The sequence below is a fragment of the Leucoraja erinacea genome, chromosome 3 (genome assembly GCF_028641065.1).
Source record: "Leucoraja erinacea ecotype New England chromosome 3, Leri_hhj_1, whole genome shotgun sequence".
Classification (NCBI taxonomy): Eukaryota; Metazoa; Chordata; class Chondrichthyes; order Rajiformes; family Rajidae; genus Leucoraja; species Leucoraja erinaceus.
Genome location: NC_073379.1, coordinates 77,254,448 through 77,276,415, shown reverse-complemented (window position 1 = coordinate 77,276,415; position 21,968 = coordinate 77,254,448).

Genomic DNA, 21,968 nt, shown 5'->3' with positions numbered 1-21,968 from the left:
TCCCAGTTTGGCAAAAGAATAAATCAGGGAAGGTAGTACATCCATGGATAACAAGGGAAATCAGGGATAGTATCAAAGCGAAGGATGATGCATACAAATTAGCCAGAAAAAGCAGCATACCGGAGGACTGGGAGAAATTCAAAGACCAGCAGAGGAGGACAAAGGGCTTAATTAGGAAAGGAAAAATTGATTATGAACGAAAACTGGCAGGGAACATAAAAACTGACTGCAAAAGTTTTTATAGATATGTGAAAAGAAAGAGATTAGTTAAAACAAATGTAGGTCCCTTGCAGTCAGAAACAGGGGAGTTGATCATGGGGAACAAGGATATGGTGGACCAATTGAATAACTACTTTGGTTCCGTCTTCACTAAGGAAGACATAAATAATTTGCCGGAAATAGCAGGGGACCGCGGGTCAAAGGAGTTGGAGGAATTGAGTGAAATCCAGGTTAGCCGGGAAGTGGTGTTGGGTAAATTGAATGGATTAAAGGCCGATAAATCCCCAGGGCCAGATAGGCTGCATCCCAGAGTACTTAAGGAAGTAGCTCCAGAAATAGTGGATGCATTAGTAATAATCTTTCAAAACTCTTTAGATTCTGGAATAGTTCCTGAAGATTGGCGGGTAGCAAATGTAACCCCACTTTTTAAGAAGGGAGGGAGAGAGAAAATGGGGAATTACAGACCAGTTAGTCTAACATCGGGAGTGGGGAAACTGCTAGAGTCAGTTATTAAATATGGGATAGCAGCACATTTGGAAAGTGGTGAAATCATTGGACAAAGTCAGCATGGATTTACGAAAGGTAAATCATGTCTGACGAATCTTATAGAATTTTTCGAGGATGTAACTAGTAGCGTGGATAGGGGAGAACCAGTGGATGTGGTGTATCTGGACTTCCAGAAGGCTTTCGACAAGGTCCCACATAAGAAATTAGTATACAAACTTAAAGCACAAGGCATTGGGGTTCAATATTGATGTGGATAGAGAAGTGGCTGGCAAACAGGAAGCAAAGAGTAGGAGTAAACGGGTCCTTTTCACCATGGTAGGCAGTGACTAGTGGGGTACCCCAAGGCTCAGTACTGGGACCCCAGCTATTTACAATATATATTAATGATCTGGATGAGGGAATTGAAGGCAATATCTCCAAGTTTGCGGATGACACTAAGCTGGGGGGCAGTGTTAGCTGTGAGGAGGATGCTAGGAGACTGCAGGGTGACTTGGATAGGCTGGGTGAGTGGGCAAATGTTTGGCAGATGCAGTATAATGTGGATAAATGTGAGGTTATCCATTTTGGTGGCAAAAACAGGAAAGCAGACTATTATCTAAATGGTGGCCGATTGGGAAAGGGGGAGATGCAGCGAGACCTGGGTGTCATGGTACACCAGTCATTGAAGGTAGGCATGCAGTTGCAGCAGGCAGTAAAGAAAGCGAATGGTATGTTGGCTTTCATTGCAAAAGGATTTGAGTATAGGAGCAGAGAGGTTCTAATGCAGTTGTACAGGGTCTTGGTGAGACCACACCTGGAGTATTGCGTACAGTTTTGGTCTCCAAATCTGAGGAAGGACATTATTGCCATAGAGGGAGTGCAGAGACGGTTCACCAGACTGATTCCTGGGATGGCAGGACTGTCTTATGAAGAAAGACTGGATAGACTTGGTTTATACTCTCTAGAATTTAGAAGATTGGATCTTATAGAAACTTACAAAATTCTTAAGGGGTTGGACAGGCTAGATGCAGGAAGATTGTTCCCGATGTTAGGGAAGTCCAGGACAAGGGGTCACAGCTTAAGGATAAAGGGGAAATCCTTTAAAACCGAGATGAGAAGAACTTTTTTTTCACGCAGAGAGTGGTGAATCTCTGGAACTCTCTGCCACAGAGGGTAGTTGAGGCCAGTTCATTGGCTATATTTAAGAGGGAGTTAGATGTGGCCCTTGTGGCTAAGGGGATCAGGGGGTATGGAGAGAAGGCAGGTACGGGATACTGAGTTGGATGATCAGCCATGATCATATTGAATGGCGGTGCAGGCTCGAAGGGCCGAATGGCCTACTCCTGCACCTAATTTCTATGTTTCTATGTTTCTATGTTACCAGATAGGGTATCTTGGTCGACATGGTTGAGTTGTGCCGAAGTGCCTAATTCCGTGCTGTATGACTCTATGACTGTGAGGAATAAAAGTAATAATTGCTCAGCATGGTGCCACCTGGGACATCAAGGCGCAGGCCACTTTGAGGCCCAGAAACAATGCTGAACACAGCAGCATTGGTGACAAAGGATTTGGGATCAACCAGGGAATGCAAATCCCACTTTCCCAAGCAACAGCATGATTCAACTGTAAATAATGTGTGCATCCTCCATTATGTGAACACCATCCACGTAATATGGGCATCAATCTCGATTCCAAGGGACCGTCGCTTCCAACTTTGCACATTTAGATGCGCACAGCCTCTTGCACTAACATACTTGATTGCATGGTTCCTGACAAAAGAACTAAAGTGCAACTTGTCTCCATTCTGGAAATGAAGTTCCACCTGGGGTGTCCAGAATAATTGTGCACTATTGCACCACATTCTGCAACATAATCATTGATCCTGATTGGGTGAGGACTAGTCTTTCCCCTATAGCTCCTAGGACTGTTTAGTTCTTTTTCCTGATTTACCCTTGGGAATTTTGCTAAAAGGCCACAGTTTAAAAGCACTTTGCTAGTTTCAGCACCACACAATGTGCACTACGGTTATATTTTGTCAAATGTAAACTGCCTGAAAAGTTGAAATCAACTTGTTTTTTGGGATTTAAAACCAATCTTATGGATCTTTATATGAAGTACATGGAAGTCCGGTACCAGTCAGCTTCAGTAGCAGAGCAAGTTCAGATGCATCCTAGCATCGATGCCTTTAGCGCCTACTATAAAAATGTTGAAAATATTGCTGTGGATGCCTCGCAGCTCCAATTCCCCATTCCAATGATTATTTTATTAACACTCAGCTGACTTTTGCATCTGTATTAGTTCTCATTGCTCCCTATTTTCTTATAACTTCTAAAATAACTTTTCTTATGGCCCTGTCTCACGGTGCAAGTCCACCCATGAGGGATCCTGAGTGAAAGAAAAAAGCACACTCGTGGTTGTCTATGAGATTCCAAGTTTATGTTCACGAGTTTAAACGAGTTCCCACATGTATGTCTAAGTTTGCCGTTTACTTCTCATTTCTGCGATGTACCAAGTTCCTCTCCCGAGTTACCAAGTTCCCCTCCCGAGTTACTGTTGAGCCAACCGTGAATGAAGGTCTGTTTTAAGTATCAAATAGAGGAGCTGGACAGCATCTCATACAGTAAGTATATTCGGATTCAGTATTGAAAGTTATTCAATTTCAGAACTTAAAAAAACTAGGCAGGATCTTGGCCCTGCACTCGCTGCCATTGTGCAACATGGAGGCGGTGGCGGCGAAGTGACAGTGTTAAAGAAGACAGCTATATCCTGCGGCTTTGAGTTAAAGATAGAATTCAGTGCAGCCGCGTCTATTGATATGACCTACAAAGGGAAAATGTACACCGTCCAGTGCCAGAGCTAGGCTGGGATCATTCTCTGATCTCATCTCTCTCTTTCTGTGTGTGCATTAGCAGGGGGAAGAGTGGTCTACCTCGCTGAGGCTCAAGACCTCTGCAGCCTGCCCTTTGCAGCCATCAACTTGTTTGTTCCTTTGGTGTGCCTCATCTGCCCTGCTCCCATCCCAGCCCTGCCTCAGCTCTCTGCCCCATTCTCTTGGAAATGTTGCTTCCGCCGCTGTAACGAGAAGGGGTCCGGCTGGCTGGCTTGGTGGGTGGGCAGGGAGGGGGAGTGGGTACAAACCACCGAATCCATTCTCAAAAGTCGGGCAGAGCCGTGTAGAACTCGCGTTTCTCTCTGCTTCATATACGTGGGAATTCCCTCAGTATGGTCACTCAGCGGGACAGGCAGCATCTCTGGAGAGAAGGAATGGGTGACGGGATGACGTTTCCAAAATTCTGCTCTGTCTTTGTGTTACTCCAGCACTGTGAGTTCACTTTTTGTCAACCACCATCTGCCCTTTCTCGTGTAAGACAGTATGCGTGGCAGTTGATTGTCGCTCCCTGTTTCCCAGGGGGTCGGGACGGGACTGGAGTTGGGAGGGAAAGGTGGGGGAGAGCGGAGGGGGTGCCTTAGTATGGGAGACAAGTGTAGGAGAGGTGTGCTGACTGTGTGGGCAGACACTTTGGTAGTGATTGCCCACCAGTCTCAAAAGCCACTGTGTCTCCCTGTCTCTGGAATAGCAGGTGGCGATCAAACAGCACAATAACTCCCTCCCCCTCCATGCCACACAAAGGGAAACAATCACAAGGCTTTAGCATCAGAAACAGCGGGCAGGCGATAATCACCCTCCATAACGCGAGAGAAATCATGCACTATTGTAGGTCTCCATTGCACTTCGGTGTTTCTGTCGGGGGATGGGAGTCAGCGCGCACGCCGGCTCTGCCACACCATGGGCCGCCGCCAACCAAGCCACCCGTCCACGTCCACGTCCACATGCTCGGTAGAACAGGAGCTGAGACTGGGAACTGTACCGCCCTTGCCCCCTCCCTCTGCAACTGCAAACAACCCCACTCTCCAGCTCACCTAACCCGCCCATCCCTTCTCTCTGGGTATTGAAGGCGCTTTTGGTCTGCAGTGTGCAAGTGGGCAATCACTACCAAAGTGCTTGCCCACACAGTCAGTACACATCTCCTACACTTATCTCCCGTACTAAGTCACCCCAACCCCCCTCCTTCCCCTACTCTCCTCCCCGCCCCCTCCCCCCCCCCCCCCACCACCTTCTCTCCCAAATCCAGTCCCATCCCAACACCCTGGGAAACTGAAGGGAGCAACAATCAAATGCCACGGATACAAATAATGTCATACACAAGAAAGGGCAGATGCTGGTTGACAAAAAGTGAACACACGGTGCTGGAGTAACACAAAGACGCAGCAGAATTTTGGAAACGTCATCCCGTCACCCATTCCTTCTCTCCAGAGATGCTGCCTGTCCTGCTGAGTTAAAGAGTGCCCAGGGTAGACTCATGAATCACTACGGTAAACTCACGGGCCACTACGTTCTTACGAGTTTAAATGTTTCAAATTTTGACTTCAAGAGTAAATGTGACTCGTGGAAATCTTTAAACATGTTCAAAGTTTTTCAAGAGTTAACAAGTTTCCCGGGTACCTATCGTTAGCGCCACGAGTCGTTAAGTTGCGTCCACGAGTTCCGACGTTCCCACTACATTAATTGTACGTGATTACCACGAGTTTAAGTTGTTTTAAACTTGCGGTCACTCTTGGGTCGACTCGCACCGTGAGACAGGGGTTTTAGCCTTTGGGTTATCTCTGACTTCCTAATCTATTTTCTGGGGATTTGGTCTAATCGCTTTTCTCAAAGGGATACCTAATAATGTAATTCTAAAATGTCCTATTTCCAAGCTCTTAAACTGTGTAATTTCCGCTCTTCCACATCTGAACAGTTTAAATTTCAGTGTCTATTTTATCCTCCTGCACCAGCCTACACAAAATCCCTTGCTGGTTCTAATTCTCTGTGAGGTTGCATGCAATTAATGGAATTAAATTGTTTTAAATCAAAAGAAGGGGCTTGTATGCCAGGTTGTTTCTGGATGAATTCTCCTTCCACATCCATCCATTTAATAAAATGCTCACTTCTTCATGGGTTATTTCTGGCTGCCTTTCCCATTTAATTTTTCTTTCCTTGCACTTTTGTGCCTTCCCGAGCCCCCTTCCGTTGTGATGGTATTTCAGTCTCAGTCACAGAGGTCGATGTCAGGAAATCCTTCAGAGGGGTGGACCCTCGTAAGGTGCCTGGACCTGATGGTATACCCGGTCATGTTCTAAATACCTGTGCGGACCAACTGGTTGGAGTTTTTGTGGACATTTTCAACCTCTCACTTCTGAGGTCTGAAGTTCCCACCTGCTTCAAAAGGCCATCAATTATACCAGTGCCCAAGAAGAGTAAGGTGACGTGCCTCAATGACTATCGACCTGTGGCACTAACGCCTGTGGTGATGAAGTGCTTTGAGAGGTTGATCATGGCGCAAATTAACTCCTACCTCGACAAAAACCTGGACCCACTGCAGTTCACTTACCGCCACAACAGATCAAAGGTGGATGTGATCTCGCTGGCCCTCCACTCCGCTCTGGACCACCTGGACAACAAAAACCATATGTCAGGCTGTTATTCATTGATCACAGCTCGGCATTTAATACAATAATCTCCTCCAAGCCGGTTACCAAACTTGCAGAACTGGGTCTCTGTGCATCGCTCTGCAATTGAATCCTCGATTTCCTCACTCTCAGACCACAGTCTGTTTGTATTGGTGGAAATGAGTCAGACTCGATAACAATCAGCACGGGAGCACCTCAAGGCTGCGTGCTTAGCCCCCTGCTGTACTCACTCTATACTCATGACTGCGTAGCCAGTCATAGTGCGAACGCCATCATCAAGTTCGCTGACGACACCACTGTTGTGGGATGTATCACTGATGGCAAAAGGATATGAGTATAAGAGCACGGAGGTTCTACTGTAGTTGTATAGGGTCTTGGTGAGACCACACCTGGAGTATTGCATACAGTGTTGGTCTCCTAATCTGAAGAAAGACATTCTTGCCATAGAGGGAGTACAGAGAAGGTTCACCAGACTGATTCCTGGGATGGCAGGATTTTCATATGAAGAAAGACTGGATAGACTCGGCTTGTACTCGCTAGAATTTAGAAGATTGAGGGGGGGATCTTATAGAAACTTACATAATTCTTAAAGGTTTGGACAGGCTAGATGCAGGAAAGTTGTTCCCGATGTTGAGGAAGCCCAGAACAAGAGGTCACAGTTTAAGGATAAGGGGGAAGTCTTTTAGGACCGAGATGAGAAAATGTTTTTTCACACAGAGTGGTGAATGTGGAATTCTCTGCCACAGAAAGTAGTTGAGGCCAGTTCATTGGCTATATTTAAGATGGAGTTAGATGTGGCCCTTGTGGCTAAAGGGATCAGGGGGTATGGAGAGAAGGAAGGGATGGGATACTGAGTTGGATGATCAGCCATGATCATATCGAATGGCGTTGCAGGCTCGAAGGGCCAAATGGCCTACTCCTGCACCTATTTTCTATGTTTCTATGGGGATGAGTCAGAGTATAGAAGAGAGATCGAGCAACTGTCCATATGGTGCCAGCACAATAACCTGGCCCTCAACACCAGCAAAACCAAGGAACTGATTGTGGAATATGGAAGGAGTAGGATTGGGACCCACAGTCCCGTTTATATCAACGGGTCGATGGTTGAAAAGGTCAAGAGCTTCAAATTCCTGGGCATGCACATCTCTGAAGATCTTTCCTGGTCCGAGAACACTGATGCAATTATTAAGAAAGCACATCAGCGCCTCTACTTCCTGAGAAGATTACAGAGAGTCGGTTTGTCAAGGAGGACTCTCTCTAACTTCTACAGGTGCACAGTAGAGAGCATGCTGACCGGTTGCATCGTGGCTTGGTTCGGCAATTTGAGCGCCCTGGAGAGGAAAAGACTACAAAAAGTAGTAAACACTGCCCAGTCCATCATCGGTTCTGACCTCCCTTCCATCGAGGGGATCTATCGCAGTCGCTGCTTCAAAAAGGCTGGCAGCATCATCAAAAACCCACACCATCCTGGCCACACACTCATCTCCCAGCTACCTTCTGGTAGAAGGTACAGGAGGCTGAAGACTGCAAAGACTAGGTTCAGGAATAGCTACTTCCCCACAGCCATCAGGCTATTAAACTCGGTTCAGACAAAACTCTGAACTTTAATAGCCCATTATCTGTTATTTGCACTTTATCAATTTATTTATTTATTCATGTGTGTATATATTTATATAATGGTATATGGACACACTAATCTGTTTTGTAGTCAATGCTATGTTCTGTTGTGCTGAAGCAAAGCAAGAATTTCATTGTGCTATCAGGGACACATGACAATAAACTCACTTGAACTTGAACTTGAACTTCAAAAGTTACATTACTTCCCAAGTTGAGATTTGAACATTCTGGGGAATCTATGAGGTGACTCTTAAACCCCTATCTCACTGTGTGAGTCGACCCACGAGTGACCCCGAATTCACAAATTAAACTTGTGGTAATCAAGTACAATTGACGTAGCGGGAACGTCGGAACTCATGGACGCAACTTCGACTCGTGGCACTAACGGCAGGTACCCCGGAAACATGTTAGCTCTTGAAAAACTTTAAACATGATTAAAGATTTGTGATGGAGATGGTGAGATCAAGAAAGGGTAGGGAGGTGCCGGAGATGGACCTCGTGAATTTGAGTGCAGGATGGAAATTGGTGGTGAAGTTAATAAAGTCCATGAGTTCTGCATGCGTGCAGGAGGTAGCAGTCATCACTGTTTCCCTGTTTTGCAATTCTTTCATCCACGCAAAGCAACCACACTTAGGTCTGATCTGACAGCAGAAAATGTGATAAGCTGAATAAGATGACAATGAACAAGGGCAAGATCAGTTTTTACTTCTCTCCATGTAATCACTCGCCAAAGGTGCAAGTTGTTAGAAGAAGAAGGATCTCAACCCGAAACGTCACCCATTCTTCTCTCGAGAGATGCTGCCTGTCCTGCTGAGTTACTCCAGCATTTTGTGTCTTTCTTCAGTTGTTTTACTAATCCTGGTTACCAGATAAATGCACATGAATACAGATAAATAGTTTCATTCAGACCAGGTGGGGTTTTACCATTTGTCTTTAGCTATATCCTTCTTTCACAGACCCATTTATTGAACCACAGAGGAAATACGGACACCTCATGCTGCTGCTTTCCTAAGGCAGCTGAGAATCACAGTCCTTTTAATCAAGAGCATGTATAAAGTGTTATTTGAATCCCCTGCTGATTTTTCGCTTCCTGGTAGATCACAGGATCTGCATCTGACAGTAATTTGATACAGTTTGACCCAAGGCCTGCTTTGAAAGAATGCCTTGTAAACAGTGTCTAAGAATGACGCTGGATCAATACCTCAGAACTGAATTTGATCTTCCATTAGAAGGAGTAAATGTCAACAATGGATCTTCAGATTATTTGGAGCAAGTTCAATTTTGTACTGTTGCTTTTTGATATTCTTTAAGTGGTTTACCCCTCAAAAACAGAAGAGAAATATAGAACTGCAGAGGTGAGGAAGTAATGTGCTTTATTGCCACGCTGTAGCAGGTTCTGAACTACTGATGTAAGCACTTTATCACCAGAAAAAATCCTAATAACAACTGTTTAATGATGTGTTGCCAGCCAATTAAAGGGGACTGGTATTCTGGCTGAATTCATTCCTTTAGCCACATGATTAAGAAAGTAAACATAGTTTTTAACCACCAAGATATAAGATAGTTTGCAAGTTTGTGGGGTTGTGAGCAGGCTGCCGGCCCGGATGGCGTGACAAGAAGAGTTCTGAAGGAATGTGCAGACCAGCTCTCCGAGGTCTTCACAAAAATCTTCAAACTGTCCCTGTCCAAATCCATCATCCCACCGTGCCTGAAGTCTGCCACAATCATCCCACTACCAAAAAAGCCTGTTATCAGCGGCCTTAACGACTACCGACCGGTCGCTCTCACATCAGTCATCATGAAGTGTTTCGAGAGGCTGGTCCAGCAGCACATCAAAGCCAGCCTCCCGCCCACCTTCGATCCACACCAGTTTGCCTACAGAGCAAATAGGTCCACTGAGGATGCCATCGCCACTGCTCTTCACACTGCACTGACCCACCTCGAACACCAAGGGAGCTATGTGAGGATGCTTTTCATTGACTTTAGCTCTGCCTTCAATACCATCATCCCAGCAGACTGGTCACCAAACTCATGGATTTAGGACTCTCCCAACCCATTTGCCTCTGGATCAAGGACTTTCTGTCTAACCGCCCCCAGACCGTCAGACTGGGCCATCACCTCTCCACCCCCATCACACTCAGCACTGGCTCCCCACAGGGCTGTGTGTTGAGCCCCCTCCTCTACACCCTCTACACCCACGATTGTGCCCCCGCCCACTCCACCAACACCATCGTCAAGTTTGCGGACGACACGACTGTGGTTGGACGTATCTCAGGAAGAGATGAGACAGCCTACAGGGAGGAAGTCCAAAGACTGGCAGCGTGGTGTTCAGACAACAACCTCATCCTAAACACCACAAAAACAAAGGAAATTATCATAGACTTCCGTAAGAACAGTGCAGCCCCCAAACCCCTATTCATCAATGGGGACTGTGTGGAAAGGGTCTCAGACTTCAGATTCCTGGGCACACAAATTACGGAGGATCTCTCCTGGACTACAACCACCACCACAGAAGTCAAGAAGGCCCAGCAGCGACTCTACTTTCTGAGGATCCTCAGGAAAAACAACCTGGAGGAGAAGCTGCTGGTGTCCTTCTACCGCTGCTCCATCGAGAGTGTGCTGGCGTACTGTATAACCACATTGTATGCCAGCTGCTCTGCAGCGGACAGGAGAGCCCTTCAAAGGGTCATCGACACCGCACAAAAAATCACTGGCTGCCCACTGCCCTCCCTGAAGGACATCTTCAGCTCTCACTGCCTTGGTAGGACAGCCAACATCCTGAAGGACCCTTCCCACCCTGGACACAACCTGTTCCACCTGCTGCCCTCTGGCAGATGGTACAGGTCTTTCAAAACTCGCACAAACAGACTCAGAGACAGCTTCTACCCCATAGCCATACGTGAACTTAACAATGCAAAATAAGAAATAACACTCACATTCAACTGAATGGTTCTACCTCAGCTGCTATTGTTATTTATCTGTAATTTTTTTTTATACGTATATATTTTTACCTTTTCTTATATATTTAAAATTGCTCTTGTGAATCTCACCGTGGGATTGACTTTTAAATTTTGTTGTACCATGTGCAATGACAATAAAGAGATTCATTCATTCATTCATTCATAAAGGCCAGTCTTCTTGCATGAGAAAAGGCAAGCCAGATTGTAGCCACAGATTTGTGTCCTGCACATATGCAAAAGTCAGGAATATCTTGGCTGCCTGCTTGCCTGTGTTTAGACTTTAGAATTTAGAGATACATCGGGGAAATGGGACCTTTGGCCCACCAAGTCCGCTCCGACCAGCGATCACCCCATACACTAGCACTATACTACACACTAGCGATAATTTACAATTTTACCGAAGCCAATTAACCAACAAATCTGTACGTCTTTGCAGTGTTGGAGGAAACTGGAACACCCAGAGAAAACCCACAAGGTCACAGTGAGAACGTACAAACTCCGTACAGGCAGCAACCATAGTCAGGATTCAACCTCGATCTCTGGCGCTGTAAGGCAGCAACTTTTTAATTAAATTAATTTGTAATAAATACATTAATTAAAATTAATCTCTTTTGCATAAATATTTCTAAATTCGGATTATTCAAACATGTTTTAAGGAATAATCTTACATTTTCAATAACTAACTTTATTTTAGAAAATAGGTGCAGGAGGAGGCCATTCGGCCCTTCGGCCCTTCGAGCCAGCACCGCCATTCATTGTGATCATGGCTGATCGTCCCCTTTTAAATGCATATATTATTTTAAATTGTTTCAGATTATCAGAGACATTCAGAAACTTCCCAAATGTTGTTGGCAGCCAGCAAAGTCTGGAGGTGGGACTATGTCAGCTCTCAAAGATTATAATACATATTAAGTGGAGTGCTGGCTTCGGGCTTCCTTGTATGATGGGATTATGTTATGCTTGGATCGGGACGACATTTACCACCAAGTCAACTTCAGCTGATTGGAGAAGTGCAGTAGCTGGAAAGCATGTCAGTGACCAGGGCAAGTTCCTGCCTGATGCCCTGACAATGCACTTTTGCCATTTCATGGGTCACTGGCAAATATTGTACAGCCCAAATAATATTGAGAGAAAAAAAAGCATGACATCACTATCAAGAAAATCCTACTTTTAAATATTTTGGCTTTTCAAACAAGTCTTCAATCAAGCCTTAACTCATTTCTCACCAGAAAGTTTTAACCCAAAGTAGCAAATATCAATCAGTCTTGTAATGACACAGTCTATGCAATCCTCCTGGTTCTCATTTTTCAATCTGAAGAATTCCAGTTATCCAAGATTCATGGGATTCTGAAAAAGTCAATAATGTTCATCAGGGTCTATTTTCTGAAAGGACAGACACTTGCAAGAATCATACAATCTGAAGGGATAGATAAATATAAATTAAAAGCACAAATTGAAAACCTAGAGCCAAGACATTTTGAGAGAAACTTTCTAGCTATGATAGAAACTAAAAAAAACTAATTTCTGAAAGATTCAGCAAAGACAATCTTGTAAGAAACTCAAAGGTCTTGCACGGTAAACTGAATTATTACTGTTCCATATTAAAGCCCAGTGGACATTATAACAAGGGCAGTTCTAAATGTTACTGCCGTATTAAAGATGAATAATGGAAAATTCATCCCCAATTGGAAGAACTAACCATGTTATATATTAAGGTAGACAAAAATGCTGCAGAAACTCAGCGCGTGAGGCAGCATCTATGGAGCGAAGGAAATAGGCAACGTTTCGGGTCGAGACCAGTCTAATGAAGGGTCTCGACCCGAAACGTTGCCTATTTTCTTCGCTCAATAGATACCCGCTGAGTTTCTCCAGAATTTTTGTCTACCTTTGATTTTCCAGCATCTGCAGTTCCTTCTTAAACATGTTATATATTAATGTCAACAAGTTGTTCTCTGTCTCTGAAATTCCTTTCATTGCAGAGTTTCTACATTCTCCCTGTGACCGCATGGGTTTTATAGACAATGAACAATAGACAATAGGTGCAGGAGTAGACCATTTGGCCCTTCGCGCCAGCACTGCCATTCAATGTGATTATTGCTGATCATCCACAATCGGTACCCCAATCCTGCCTTCTCCCCATATGCCTTGAGTTCACTATCTTTAAGAGCTCCATCTAACTCTCTCTTGAAAGCATCCAGGGAATTGGCCTCCACCGCCCTCTGAGGGAAAGAATTCCACAGATTCACAACTCTCTGTGTGAAAAAGCATCTCCTCATCTCCGTTCTAAATGGCTTACCCCTTATTCTTAAACTGTGGCCCCTGGTTCTAGACTCCCCAACATCGAGAACATGTTTCCTGCCTCTAGAGTGGCGAAACCTTTAATAATCTTATATGTTTTCAATAGGATCCCCTCTCATCCTTCTAAATTCCATAGTATACTAGCCCAGCTGCTCCATTCTATCAACATATGACAGTCCCGCCATCCCTGGGAATTAACCTTGTGAACCCACGCTGCACTCCATCAATAGTAAGAATGTCCTTCCTCAAATTTGGAGACCAAAACTGCACACAATAATCCAGGTATGGTCTCACATTCCACAGACGTGCAGGTTTGTAAGTTAATTAGCTTTGGTAAATTGCCCTTTGTGTGTAGGATGCAAAGCTGGGACAACATAGAACTAGTGTACCGATTGTGGAAGATCAGCCATGATCACATTGAATGGCGGTGCTGGCTTGAAGGGCCGAATGGCCTACTCCTGCTTAAATGTTAGTCAGTTAGTTTGGAGGGCTTTTATGTGAGGGGGGGGGGGGGATGAAGGGAGTGAAGGGGGAAACTTTAATTCTTAGTCCGCTACCTGGTCGGAGAGGCGGGGAGTGGGCAATGCCTTACCGGGTCGCCGCTCAGCCAGGGGTAGAGTTGCCGGGGCGGAGATACAACCGGCGCCACCCACGGCTGGACGCCCGCAGCCCCAGCTCCGCGATGTTGGGAGTCGGCTCCCACAGCGCTCCGGAGCTTACTGCACGGCGACCTAGTAAGGCATTGCCCGCTCCCCGCCTCTCCGACCAGGTAGGGGACTAAGAATTAAAGTTTCCCCCTTCACTCCCTTCATCCCCCCCCCTCACATAAAAGCCCTCCAAACTAACTGACTAACATTTAAGCAATGATTTACAGATGTTTAAGTGTCTCCCCAGTCTCCGGGGAGGAGGCAGCCGCTACAGTAGTACAGACCTGGGTAGGTCGTTTCGGGTCAAGTTTGGCGCCAAACGCGAGCTTTGGTGTGCAGACGACATGTCCGGTTTTTGGAGCTTTTCGGTTTCCGGAACTCCGGATAAAAGGTTGTGCACCTGTAATATGAATGCAATAGGTTTAGGTTTGAATTTAGTTTTTCATTGATACGTGTACCAGGATATGATGAAAAGCTTTTGGTTGCATGCTATCCAATCCAATCAGCAAACACTACATGAAAACGATCAAGCCAAACACAAGTAAGGTAGTGCAAAGAGAAAAATGCCAGAGTACAGAATAGAATTTTACTTCGGAGTCACGTGAGTGACTACGTGAAGAACCCCGCCAGGACGCATGCGTGTCATATCGCTACACACATTGCAACGAGTCACAGCAGGGGGAACGACGTTCCCCTTAGCGGCAAAATTGAAAGCCGGGAACAGCAGGTAAGGAGACGCTGCGTTCCTTCCACTTACCTTACAGGTGGAGACATGGACCAGATCCACGAAGGCTGCGGGAAAGCTGGCGGGGGAGAACCGCGGAGTTGCGGGCAGCCGGCAGCAGCAGCCAACGGCACGCCAATCTCCCGTAATGGGAACAGCTGTGCCCGACTTCACTCCCGCACCGGCCACGGCCGGGTGGTGGAGCGAAGCAAAAAAAACCAACAGAGTCGTTGACTCCGATGAGTCCGACTCTGAATAGCCGCGAGCGGCCAGTGCCCGTGCGCAATGGGGCCGATTGGAGCGGCTTTAGGAGCAGCCGCGAGCGGCAAGTGCCCGTGCGCATTGGAGCCGGTTGGAAGGCCAGTGCACGTGAGCATTGGAGCCGGTTGGAGCGGCTGCAGGAGGAAATACTCCGAAGTGGCAGGCTCCGGGAGATGGAGGCTAGCCACAGTGGGCAGTTAGTAAGCCCCACAGCAGTACCTCTTGTGGGGCTGCTCAGTGTTTCTTCCTCATCAGAGGGGAGCACGGAGGGTCAATCCTGGGCTGAGTGCAGGAGCTGGAGAAGGAGCGGCTTCAGGAGCAGCCGCAACGGCCAGTGACCGTGAGCATTGGAGCCGGTTGGAGCGGCTGCAGGAACTGGAGCAGGAGCGGCTTCAGGAGTAGCGGCTTCAGGAGCAGCTACGACGGCCAGTGACCATGAGCATTGGAGCCGGTTGGAGCGGCTGCAGGAACTGAAGCAGCAGTGAGTGGCCAGTGCCCGAGAGCATCGGAGCCAGCTGGAGCGGCTGCTGGAGCAGGTAAGTGGCAGGCTCCGGGAGATGGAGACTAGTCACAGGGGGCAGCTAGTAAGTCCTACAGCAGTACCTCTTGTAGGGCTGCACAGTGTTTCTCCCTCGTCAGAGGGGAGTATAGGGGGTCAATTCTGGGCTGAACCTGAAGAGGGGTGCAGAACATACCCCTAGTGCACATGGGGTGCAAGAAAACATATTGGAAGACACTTACCATCAGGGAACTGCAAAACACTGAATGTTCCCAGTGTCAACCAGAGTATTTGAAAACATGTCGGAGCCTCAATCAGAGCCAGGGACTTGAAACTACAGAAAGTTCTGAAAGTCCTAACAGCAGGAATTACGGTTTTCGCCCGCACAATAAACAAAAAAGACATGACACAAGATCACCAGGATGCACTGGCTTTATTTTGCAACTACCAATACGAGTAAACAGCATTAGAAGAAGTGCCATCCAACCAGCTTTAGACCCTAATTTGCAGGCCTATGCAAACCTGGAACCTCCAAACCACCAATATTACTATTTGGAGGCAACTTATCAAAACAGGTAAAAGAACTTGATGAAGAGGGTAAAACCCTGGGGCTCATTAAAGCAACGTCTAAAAACTACTTCCTGGGGAATGCGCTAACCCTCAACACCGACCCAACTACAGATCCAGACACCGGCACCTCAACGTCCACGGAGGATGCCGAAAAAGTAACAAACCTACCAATAGTAACCATGGAGGTAGGTGGGTCTGGTTCCTTACGAGGTTGGTGGGAGATTACAATTCTATCTGGATGCATGGAATAAATTAACTACCGACACTTATATTTTCAGAAGTATAGGGTTATACCATAGAATTTATACAAAACATAATCCTCCAGTTCAGCATGTACCGAACCGAATGTTCGTGCTTACAGGCAAAGAAAAAATCAAAAGCGCATGCTGAACTACAGTGCCCATATAAAAAAGGAGTAATGGAGGATATCCAACATGAATCACAGGAATTCGTGTCCAAAATCTTTATCATAAACTAGATGGTGGTTGCCGCATCATCATAGATTTGACTAATTTGAATACTTTCGTACTATATATTCATTACTAAATGGTTCCTTTGTTACTGCTAAGCAATTGATTCCTAGGTTACTACATTGCAAGGATCGCATTAAAAGATGCTTACTATACAGTACCCATTAGAGGTGACCACAGATGTTATTTAACACAATGGATCATCTGTGGTACACCCTTAACACAGTTCACATGTCAGTGACTTTGCCGAAAGAAAAGGTTACAGCCTTAATTGAGGCTTGCAGCAAAACAAAACCATCCATCAGACTGGTAGCAAGAATAATTGGCATTATAGTGGCTGCGTTTCCAGCCACACAAATCGGACCTTTACATTATCAAAAATTACGGAGGGCAAACATTCGTGCAAGCACTCAAAAATTATGGGGGTCATTCTGACAGACCAATGAAGCTACCAACAGAGGCCACAATGGAACTAAAATGGTGGAAACATAACATTAGGCATTGTTACGATCCAAACATTATCAGCTACCCGTCTATGGAACATACTGATGCCAGTGCACTTGGATGGGATGCTACCAATTCCATCTCCAGTTGTGGGGGAGATGGAATGCACAGGAGGCATCATTATTACAAAACACTGGGCATAAACTACCTGGGAATGTTGAGTGCATTCCATGGCCTTAAGTCATATAGTTCTGGGTTATATCACCAGCATGTTAGACTACAAATTGACAACACCACCGTGGTAGCATATATCAACCATATGGGTGGAAACAAATCGACATCATGTGACAATCTGGCCAACACAATTTGCCAATAGTGTATCCAGAGAGATATTTGGATATTAGCTACCTACTTACCAGGTAAACTGAATTAGTGGCAGACAACAGGTCACGCTAATTCAATGAAAACACTGAATGGATATTGAATAAAAAATGTATTGCTGAAATTACAGCACAGTATGGAACACCAGATATCGACCTATTCGCATCCATGTTCTCACCAGTTATCGAATTATGTTCATGGGAACCAGAACCTTGGGCATTGGAACAGATGCATTTTCGCTGCATTGGGGGATTATTTATTTATGCATTCCCTCTTTCTGCCTCATCAGTCGGGTATTTAGGAATATACAGTAGACTCCGCGTCTGGTATTTTGGTAGTACCCGATTGGCCTACTCAACCATAGGTCCCGGTGATACACGACATGGTTTTAGAACCATGCATCACCATCCATCATAGACCTAATTTACTGGTTCATCCCGCAACAAGGGGTAGTTACCCATGCCATAATTGTATAAACCTATTAATTTATAGAGTTGAAAGAACCTCTACTACAACTGGGACTGATGGACTGAACAGTGGATATTATTTCAGCGGCCCCCAGACAGTCCACCAAAAAACAGTACTTGGTGTCATCAAGAAATGGGAAAAGTACTGTCACAACAATAAACATCACCCACAAATCTATGAACATCCCGTCTGTTCTGCAATTCCTGGCAAGCCTCCATTACGATGAGAGGCTCAGTCATATTGCCATCAACTGTGCCAGAAGTGCTCTGTCAACATACCTGTGGCAAGGAACAGAGCGGCATTCTGTTGGGACACACCCTGGTAACCAAACTCATGAGGGGCATTTTAATGTTAATCCCCCAAGAACCAGGTACTCCCAAATAAGTGATGTGAGCATTGTACTGACCATGTTAAGAAACTGGTCTCAAGCTACAGCTCTGTCCCTACAGAAACTGACTATGAAAACAGTCATGCTGATGGCCTTGGTCACGGCACAAAGGGTCGAGTCACTATAGAAACTAAGGCTGGACAACATGATTATTTCATCTGGAAATTTAACTTTTCACATCAATGAAATAGTCAAACAGAACAGACAGGGGTCAGCAGGCCTAAAAACAGAATTCAGGGCCTACCGGACAGATGGCCGTCTCTGTATTGTAACACACTTACTATTATATATGGAGTATACTAAGATCATCAGAGGGAAAGAAATGTCACTTTAATCAGCTACAAACAACCACTCAAAACAGTGACAGTCCAGACCATCTCTAGATGGCTAAAAAAGGTCCTAATAAAGGCTGGAGTAGACACTAGCATTTTAAAAGCTCACTCCACCAGAGCTGCAGCTACATCGGCATCTATGAAGTTGGACATTCCTATGGACCAAATCCTCAAGACAGCAGGATGGTCAACGGAGGAAACTTTCCAACGACTTTATAACAAACCAGTCATTGAACCTGGAACATTTGCAGAAACAAATTTAAGTTCTGTAATATAATTTACTGTAAGTTCTTTAATTTAATATAAGTTCTGTAATATATAATTCTGTAATATAACCCCTGTCATTGCTAAGTGCTTTGAGCGGCTGATCTTGGCTCACCTCAAAGCCTGCCTCCCCCCCACACTGGACCCCCATCAGTTTGCCTACCGGACCAACAGGTCTACAGAGGACGCCATATCGGCAGCCCTACACTCTGCCCTGACCCACCTGGACTACAACAACTCCTACATCAGGCTGCTGTTCATTGATTTCAGCTCTGCCTTTAACACCGTCATCCCCGCCAGCTTGATCACCAAACTCAGCGGACTTGGCATCTCCACCTCCCTCTGCAACTGGACACTGGACTTCCTCACTAACAGACCACAGTCTGTTCGGGTCAATAACCTCACCTCCTCCACTATAACACTGAACACCGGAGTGCCACAGGGCTGTGTGCTCAGCCCTCTCCTCTACTCCCTCTTCACCCACGACTGCATCCCAAAGTACGGATCTAATGTCATTATTAAGTTTGCTGACGATACCACAGTAGTAGGACTGATCAGCGACAACGATGAGTCAGCCTACAGGGAGGAGATCCAGCACCTGACAACCTGGTGTGCCAAAAATAACCTCGTCCTCAACTCCAAGAAGGCGAAGGAGATTATTGTTGACTTCAGGCAGAACAGAGGAGGCAGTCATACCTCCATCCATATAAACGGGACTGAGGTGGAGCGCGTCTCCAGCTATAAATTCCTCGGAGTACATATCTCGGAGGATTTGTCCTGGTCCCTCAACACCTCCAAGCTGATCAAAAAGGCACAGCAGCGCCTTTACTTCCTAAGGAGGCTCAAGAAATCCCACCTGTCCCCCCCGGATCTTGACCAACTTTTACCGCTGTACCATAGAGAGTATCCTGACCACGGTATGGTACAGCAGCTGCACTGCTGCGGACAGGAAGGCACTACAACGGGTGGTGAAAACCGCACAGCACATCATCGGTGCCCCGCTCCCTGCTATGGATGCCCTCCACCGAAAACGGAGTCTGAGATGGGCTGGGAAGATCATCAAAGACCCCTCACACCCCAACCATGGACTGTTTGCCCTCCTCCCATCAGGGAGGCGGTACAGGAGCCTCAGGTCACCTACTAGTAGGATGAGGAACAGCTTCTACACCAATACAATCACATTGCTGAACTCGGAGTCCCGCCGATAGATTTCTCCGGTCCCTCCGTCCCCATTGTTTAATTATTCTGTAGTTTTTGATTATTCTGTATCTTCTCTCTTTCTATTTTTTTTAATTTCTGTATGCACAACTACTACGGACTGACGCAAAACTGCATTTCGTTGTACTCATACTTGTATTTGTGCGATGACATTAAAGTTGAATTGAATTGAATTGAATTGAATAACTTACCCCATAAATAGGGGCAATAATTGGTGTTAATATATTTATCATTGGGTTTCAATATCGTATTGATGTCTAATGATGTTAACTCTATTCTCCCCATAATCACGGCAGATGTGATGCATGGACTCATTTCCACGGCATGAAATCACAGACCTTTAAAATCTTCACGTAGTCACTCACGTGAGTGACTCCGAAGTAAAATAGTAAGATTAAACGAGAACTTACCAGTTTGAAGTTTGATCGTTATTTTATGAGGAGTAACGTTGAGGGATTATGTGCCCTCCGCTCCCACCCTTGATCATATACTCAACTGGTATCTCTTCTCTAATCTTACTATGTTTAGTCATTACAGTTATCTGTGATTTCACACCGCTGCTTTGAAGAATGACACTCATGCGTCCTGGCGGGTTCTTCACGTATTCCCTCAATGTTACTCCTCATAAAATAACGATCAAACTTCAAACTGGTAAGTTCTCGTTTAATCTTACTATTTCTCAGCATTGATGCATAACAGTTTCATAGAAAGAGCCCCTTGTTCACAGTGAGTTTGATAGGAAAATTGGGACTTTACCCTAACTTATGGAAGGACCATTCAGAAGTCTGATAAGAGAGGGGAAGAAGCTGTTCTGAGTTTGGTAGTGTGCATGCTTTCAAACCTCCATATCTTCTGCATGACAGAAACAGGGTGACAAAGGCTGCTTTCCCTACATAAACGAGAAATGTGCTTCTGAATGTGAAAACTACTAAGCAATATTTTGAGAGGCAAAAATCTAAAAATGCTGGATATCCAAGGAGGTCCTACTGCAGTTGTACAGGGCCCTTGTGAGACCAGGTGAGACAATTTTGGTTTCCTAATTTGAGGAAGGACATTATTGCTATTGAGGGAGTGCAGCGTAGGTTCGCCACACGTGTTGGCGGGACTGACATACGATGAAAGAATGGGTCGACTTGGCTTGTATTCACTGTAATTTAGAAGGATGAGAGGGATTCTCATAGAAACATAAAATTCTTAAAGAATTGGACAGGCTAGATGCAGGAAAAATGTTCCTGATGTTGGGGGAGTCCAGAACCAGGCAGGGATCACAGTTTAAGAATAATGGGTTGGCCATTTAGGACTGCGATGTGGAAAGTTGTGAGTTTGACAGAGAGTTGTGAATCTGTGGAATTCTCTGCCATAGACGGCAATGGAGACTAATTCACTGGATGTTTTCAAGAGAGAGTTAGATTTAGCTCTTAGGACTAAAGGAATCAAGGGATAAAGGGAAAAAGCAGGAACAGGGTACTGATTTTAGATGATCAGCCGTGATCATATCGAATGGCGATGCTGGCTCAAAGGGCCGAATGGCCTACTCCTACACCTATGTTTCTATGTTTCTATAAAAACAGAAAAACTCAACCAGAATAAAGAGATTGTGATCGACTTCAGGAAGCAAAGCGATACACATACCTCGATATACATTGACGCTGAAGAGGTGATGGTTGAACGCTTTGTGAGTCTTAGGAGTAACCATCACCAGCAACATGTCCTGGATCAGCCATGTCGAAGCAATGGTCAATAAAGCACACCAACACCTCTACTTCCTTAGGAGGCTTAGGAAGTTTATCATATTCCCAACAAATCTCACCAACCTCTACAGATGCGTCGCAGAAAGCATTATATTGGGATGCATCACAGCATGGTTTGGGAACAGCTCCATCGAAATCCGCAGGAGGTACTGTAGTGTGAAAACGCATACCATCATTAACCTGAAAAGCTAATTCTGTTTCTTACTACACAGATACTGCCTGACCAATAGTAATGACACATATTGTAAAATTATTTCAGTGGTCAAGTTATAGGTTGTTTTGACTGCAGAATCCATAAAAAAGTTTTAATTTCCCCTAGTTTCATCTTCTTAGACAGGGATCCATAATGACTTGCTTCCACTCCATCTCTGTACTTCCATGCTGGCTGATGAAGGCAATGAGAGAACATAGAAACATAGAAACATAGAAAATAGGTGCAGGAGTAAGCCATTCGGCCCTT